Raw genomic sequence first — 6,749 nt, forward strand, 5'->3', positions numbered from 1 at the left:
AACATATTCAAACTTGAAGCGAATACCGATGCAGAAAGCGCCAACCTACAAGCAGAGAGGATTGTTTGTTTGAGTTTGTTGAAATGAATCCTGGAAGTGTGAATCCATGTTTTTGTCATCAGTTTCAAGGTGGAAACGTTCAGCCAGGGTGTTGACTTGCTCAGAATGAAACCAAAACAAACCTGTTCTTTACATTTTCAGGCAGATTCATGCAGTCGAGGCAACATGAAGGCGGCAGACGTCTCTTAAGGACAGGAGTCCTGCTCCGTCCTGCTTCGGTCTGCTGTCCTGGGTTGTTGGCTCGGTGCTGAGATGTCTGCAGTGGCCCTTCTCCTGGCTTTTCTTTCGCCCGTCGCTGCTGGCCTGGAAGCATGTCCAGCTGTCCCATCATTCTGTCAGCGCCGCTGTCTCCCTCAGCCCCAGATTAAAAACGCCAAAGGGGCCGCCAGGAAAAGTGGCTCGCCCTCGTCTCTCAGGACTTATGTCAAAAATGTTTCAGTCCGCAGGTAATTTGCTACAGTCTGGGATCCTTTCACTATTTACTTCAAAGAAACCTTGCGAGAAGAGGGAAAGAGAGAGAAATGAAAGGGAGGAAAAATGATATTTAGTTGTGGGTAGTGACAGATCTACATTCTTGAGTATTGACATGCAATCTGAGTGAGGAGTCCTCCTCCTCCTCCTCCTCCTCCTCCTCCTCTGGGATGCTGATGAGTCCACAGCAGCCCTTAAATCTGACTGATATAAAGCAGCGAGTCCATTGACCGTCTTCCAAAACAGAGCTTTAGTCAAACAAATTGACTCAACTCCAGAAGAATGCACACTCGCTCCTACACAAATAGACGGCATAATGGATAGCTAAAGAGTTGGAGGTCAAGGTTTGGAAAATCACAAACAGACACTTCGTCATTTGGATGTTCACATCTGACACATTCTGAGATATGAAAGCCGATGTTTATGATGTTTTTCAGGATTTTTTATCTGCATACTGTTGCATGTAAACTGCAGCAGTGTCCATCTGATATTTCTAATCTGGATGAGTCTGACTGGGAGTGAAATGTTTTTTTAAAAGGTGTCCTAGTTTTCTTTATTTCCATGCTGTCCGGTTCTGCCCTCCGTGTAACATTATCTGCTGCTGTTGAACTTAAATACAGACCGGTTCAGACGTGAGGAATGAGGAAGAGAAACGTCACTTCAAATACACCCAAACCTGCTGAAACTCACAGTGAATTATGAATTATTAACCCTTTAAGGGACCCAATCTGGGGAGGGGGAAAGGAATGACATATTTTTTTGTATATTGTGGTTCACTTTGCTTAAATTAGTTGTTTTTTAATTTGATTTGCAATTTGAATTACTGTTAAACACAATCTAAAAACTGTGCAGACTGCAAATAATTAAGCAACCTTTTTTTTTTTGTTAAGTTATTTTTTTGGCCTTTATTGGATAGGACAGCCGAGAGAGAGAAAGAGGAAAGTGGGGGACAAGAATGGGGGACGGACCTGCAGCAATGGGCCATGAGCAGGTCTTGAACCCACAGCTGCTGTACCGGAGACTACAGCACACGGGTCACCAGCCCAACCAGCCGAGCTACAGCATTAAGCGACCTTTTAAGTCAACAAAAGTTTCTCATTAAAGCTGGTGCATGGTTTGTCCATTCCCTGTGACGAGGAAGAGGAGCTGCTCCCTGAATAAATATATCTGAATATGAGGGTTTTATTCTGCAGAAACACAATGATTCGTGCTTACAGGTGGTTTTATTCACTGATACACACTTTGAGTCTCTTGTTAATACGTACTTTTAATCTATTTTATTTAAATGTTAATTTCATTGAGTTATATTTCAGCCTTTTCTAGCACTGTGCTGTTTTTATTCTGATGACTTTATGATTCATCTGTTTTATTTTCTGCCTTGCGAAGAAAGTTGTAACTTTGATTTGACAACTGCTCTACAAATAAAGATTATTACTATTAAATGATGATGAAAACTATGAATTACTCTCAATATTATATTCCCTTTTTGCTAAAAGATCCTCTTAAAGACTTAAAATAACACCACTGACATCAGTCTCATGTCTGTGCACTGAGCTGCAGTAGCAGCCTGTAAGCTTGGCCTGATGTTAAGACTGGAAACAGGAGGACACAGGCAGCCTCGTTCTGTTCAAACACAACAAAATCCACCTTCCTTCACTCCCAAAGATCATTAAAATACATCACAAAAACCACAAAAGTTTGCGGTTTCATCAGGGGTTATGACCTACACTTTTCCCAGCCAATTAGGAGCAGTCGCTTACAAATGTAGCAATCAGCAAATTAGCACTTACTACGCTTGAAATAATATATTTGTTGTTATTTTCAATTTGATGTACTTTAGATGTCGGCTTCGACAGAATCTACAAAACGTCAGAGGCTGTTTAAACAAATGGAACCACATAAGCTTTGTCACACATTGACAGTTTACTTTGTTAGAAACTACGAGAAGATTATGGGACTTCTGAGAATGTTTGCTAACATCACTTGATTCAGTCGGCACTAACCCTAAAAAAAACAAACCTAAACTAATAAAACATGATGGTGATGTTCTAGTTCTGGACAAAGACTGTATTTGCACATGACGAAAAGACTCCTCCTGCACACCGTCTAACCTGCAAAAATATATTTATTCACAGTGTTTTGGTGCAAGAACTCTGTCAGGCAAATGGTTTGAGAGTAAAATCAGCTGATTTGAATATAGAGCGACTGTAAGTCTACAAAGAATCACATTTCCTGCGTGTTATAAGAAGGAAGGAGTCGCAAACTTTAGCATTTCCAAGAATGTTTAAATATGAAAACACTCTATGTAGTCAAAATCAACAGTGTAATCCAAAATTAATTGCATTGAATTTCCATTAAATGAGTCTTTCTGCTCATAAATAGTAACCAAACATTAAATTAAGTGAGTTATTATAAATAAAGATGGAAGGTTTTGCAGGAAAACATTGCGAATAAAATTGTTTTTACATGTTAGAGAGTGTGCAGGAGTCTGTGTGGGTTAAGAACAACTTATTTCCATCACGTCAAAACTGAAAAAGAGAAGAATCTGTCCAAGTCTACATGATAAGAACTCCAGAATCAGGATGAATCACTGGTGTTTATCAGTGTCAGCTCTGAGAAGCTCTGCTGTAGACTTGCTGGGGTTTTTTTTTTTTGAACGTTGCAGGAACATTCATGATAAACACCTGCAGAGCTGCTCAGCTTCATGCCAGCTCCCCTCCGCTCGGCGTTTAAACTTTCAGCGTGTACAAGTGTGCACATGTGTGATGGAAGCGTCTGACACCAGCTCCGTCTTGGATTTTTGAGATGCACCGACATGAAAGAATTCACAGATTGTCAGCAGGCCGTGACAAACCCGTGACATCTTCACAGCACAGCAGCAAGAGCTCTTCTCCAGATCAGGAATGTATGCTGGCAAAAAAAAAAACCTAGTGATTAAAGAGGGTAACAGGATCAGCTCTAATTAGCTTGTCCTGAGAAAATGCCAGGGAGTTTTCACCCTCTGTCAGGTCACTCCAAGAGGTGATCTCTTTGCCTATTAATTATGTGCCGTGCCGCAGAAATCTTTCTCTTTTTGCAGGTTGATCAAAACAGGCAGAGTGGAGAATCGGGCTCCCAGTGATGTGGCTGCCCTCTCATTTCTCTGACAAAGAACAATGGCCACCTCAGAGCTAATGGCACTCGCTCAGAGAGAGTTTCTACCCAAAAAAAAAAGAGAAGAAGGAAAATAACGATTATCCAAAGACATGTTCTATCATGTGATAAGTTCTGTTTTCTCAAGCCAAATCCTTTGGTGCCTCCCTGCCGAAAATATTCAGAGCTTGTAAGAGAGATTTAATCAGCAGATAGCCGAGCACTGAGAGACCGGAGGAATGATGATCGTGCATCTTGGGGCTTATCGCTGATGGAAAAGCTCAATGACATCCTCTATCTGGCCCAAATGACAGCCGCCTTTTATTACACTCATTGGAAGAGGTCAGGACAGAGTTGGAGATCACCTCCTCTGTCTGCTGGGTCGATGCTGCCCTCTGCTGATCACACATGAAACAAACCCACAAACATCTGCACACTCAGGACTGAACCTGCCACTGTGGCTGATTTCATTTTTATGACCTGAAAACTGAATGTGTCCAGTTTTCTGACTGTACCATTGATAATAAACTGCTGGAATTTAGTCAGTATGTTTATTTTAAATGACACATATGGGCTCCTTTTGAAATCTGATTCCACTGCTACTGCGGCAGAAACAGCTGAAAATTAAATCAGACCATCTGCATTTGGTTCCTGTAGGAGATGCAGTGAGTGTAAGTTTAAGGTTCCTGATAAACACAGTAAAGAAATGTGTTTTTAAGATAGTTTTAATTTAGTTTAATTTAGATTTTCCCTGTTTTGTTACTAAATTGCAGATAATATCTAATGAAGTCACACGGGAAAAATATGAATTTACATGTTAAATGCAACAACAACAAAGAAAAACCATCCAGATCAGAAATCAGCATCGTTACATGCTGGAATTTGTTCTTTTATGTTTGGCAATAAAATTACACCATATTTACTATATTCAAATCAGAAAACTATTGCATTATTTGAAAGAAAAATGATGTACCTTGGGGATTGAACAAAAAAATCANACATAAAATTAACACACTAATTGGTTTGTTTTGTCAATAGAGTCATGGTATGCGTCCACAGGGACTTTACATCAGTGCTTCCCATTCCTTGTCTCTGTAAGTGGCCATGCAATGCATTCTGTTTACAATGCGTTTATAGAGAGACGGCATTACGTTGCTCGCTCCTTGTTTGCATGTCTCCACTACTTTATGTAATTTAAAGGTGTTTGGTCACAACGCTACAGCTTTAAAAATCCCCCCAAAAACTGTTTAGAAAGTTTAAACGATTCAGCAACTGTATGGTTTATTTCTCTCTTCAAATGTTTTCAGAAAATCTGAATAAAGTGTTCGTCCAGTCAGCATGGATTGGATTCCTGCTGTCAGTCATCTATTGGGACAAACAATTCACTTCACATCTCCAGTTCAATCTGCTGTTGAGCTAAACCAGAGCAAAGAAGCAATTTAATGTAAGATGTTCGTTTAAACTCAGAAGATGAGAGTTGGGCGTGTATCATGTTATGAGCTTTCACTAAGGTTTGTCCGTTCTGGGCTACTGTAGAAACATGGCAGTGCAACTCGGTGCTCTTTCTGTAGCTACAGTATTGTAGGATTGATTTAATTCAGTGTACAGCTTAGTACATATCTATCATGTCATATCTGCTCCATAACTTCTTTTTCAACCTTATTGTATTTTAGAATTCTTATCTTGTTTCTTGCTATGTTTCTGGCTCGATGTAGCTCTGCATTAGGGGTGTCAAACTCATTTTCATCCTGGGCCACAGAAGCGTTATGTTTACCCTCAGAGGGCCAGTTGTAATTGTAAGACTATAAATGTAATGACTCCTTAACATATTGTTAAACAATTGCATTTGATTGTTAATTATTATATGTACAACTATTGTGCATGCCTTTATCTTAAAGTAAAACACATGCAGCAGGGCTCCAGACTAACTTTTCCAATGGTAGCATTGGTGCTGCCAACTTTCTTTGTTGGTTGCACCAGCTAATGATTCGGTCGCCCACCCCCTTGTTTTGGTTCAGCACTGCCACAGTTATTAATCTACCATGCAGCTGATTAATATTTGTATAACTTAGTTATGTTGCAATGATTTTCAGTCATACAAGACTATCCATCCATTATCTATACACCACTTAATCCTCACTAGGGTCACGGGGTCAGTTTCCACAAACTGTGTGACGAAGTCTTTGTCATTGTCTTTGTAGTCATGGTGGCCGAGAGGTTAAGGCGTTGGACTCGAAATCCAATGGGGTTTCCCCGCACAGGTTCGAATCCTGTTCATGACGACGTTTCATTATTGAATCTAGTTAATGAGTTTACTGTGTGATTGTTATAAAAGGCAGCACATTTCAATTCCTCCTACAGTGCTGGTAGAAGGAGTCGTGAGTGACGTCTAGTATGAACAAGGAGATGCTGCTGATGATTCAGATCATTCAGACAGTGTTCAGATGTGTTGATAAAACACGTCACTGCCCATCAAAACTCAACGGCTTTAAAAACAATACTAATAACAAACTTGAAACTGTTGCTTAAATTTCTGTGAGGAACTTAATTATTTTAATAAAGTTAAACCTTCTCAAATGTATGTGTTGCGGCGTCCAAACAAACCTTTTCGCCGCTGAGAGTTTGAGGTTGGGTCCTCAGGTTCACAGATTTGTGACGCGCTTGGAGGCTATAATAACAGATACGCTGAGATCCAAATATGCTTTTTGTGCATTTATTGTGACAAAAGAGCGCAGAGCTATCACAGCGCAAAAGATGAATGAATGGAAAAAATGAAAACCAGCGGAATGAACAGATAAAAAGGTGATTAATGAATGAATGGGTAGCGGTCAACAAACATTGTGGCTACTAACCAACCCTGACTCTCTCCTCCTTCCATCTGTGACACAGGTGAGTGCACCCCTTTATACACACATTCAATTCCGCATGTGCACACGCCCACTCCCACCTGAACCACTGCCTCTGCAACACACACACATTCAAGCACACTGTGCTCCTCATCTTCAAGCTTGTATGTCTCCTACACACCAGCCCCTAATTATTAGGTCTCACATAATAATTCACATTTCAAAACACAACAATAGGAG

The 6,749-nt window shown here is 40.3% G+C and overlaps 1 non-coding gene across 1 annotated transcript; it reads left to right on the forward strand.

Annotated features, from left to right (window-relative positions):
* The first annotated feature begins 5,863 nt into the window (after nt 1–5,863).
* Nucleotides 5,864–5,945, forward strand: trnas-cga (transfer RNA serine (anticodon CGA)). The gene has a single exon. It is a non-coding gene; the product is annotated as a tRNA-Ser (tRNA).
* The last annotated feature ends 804 nt before the right edge of the window (nt 5,946–6,749 follow it).

The sequence above is a fragment of the Stegastes partitus genome, unplaced genomic scaffold (assembly GCF_000690725.1).
Source record: "Stegastes partitus isolate 25-593 unplaced genomic scaffold, Stegastes_partitus-1.0.2 Scaffold2232, whole genome shotgun sequence".
NCBI lineage: Eukaryota > Metazoa > Chordata > Actinopteri > Pomacentridae > Stegastes > Stegastes partitus.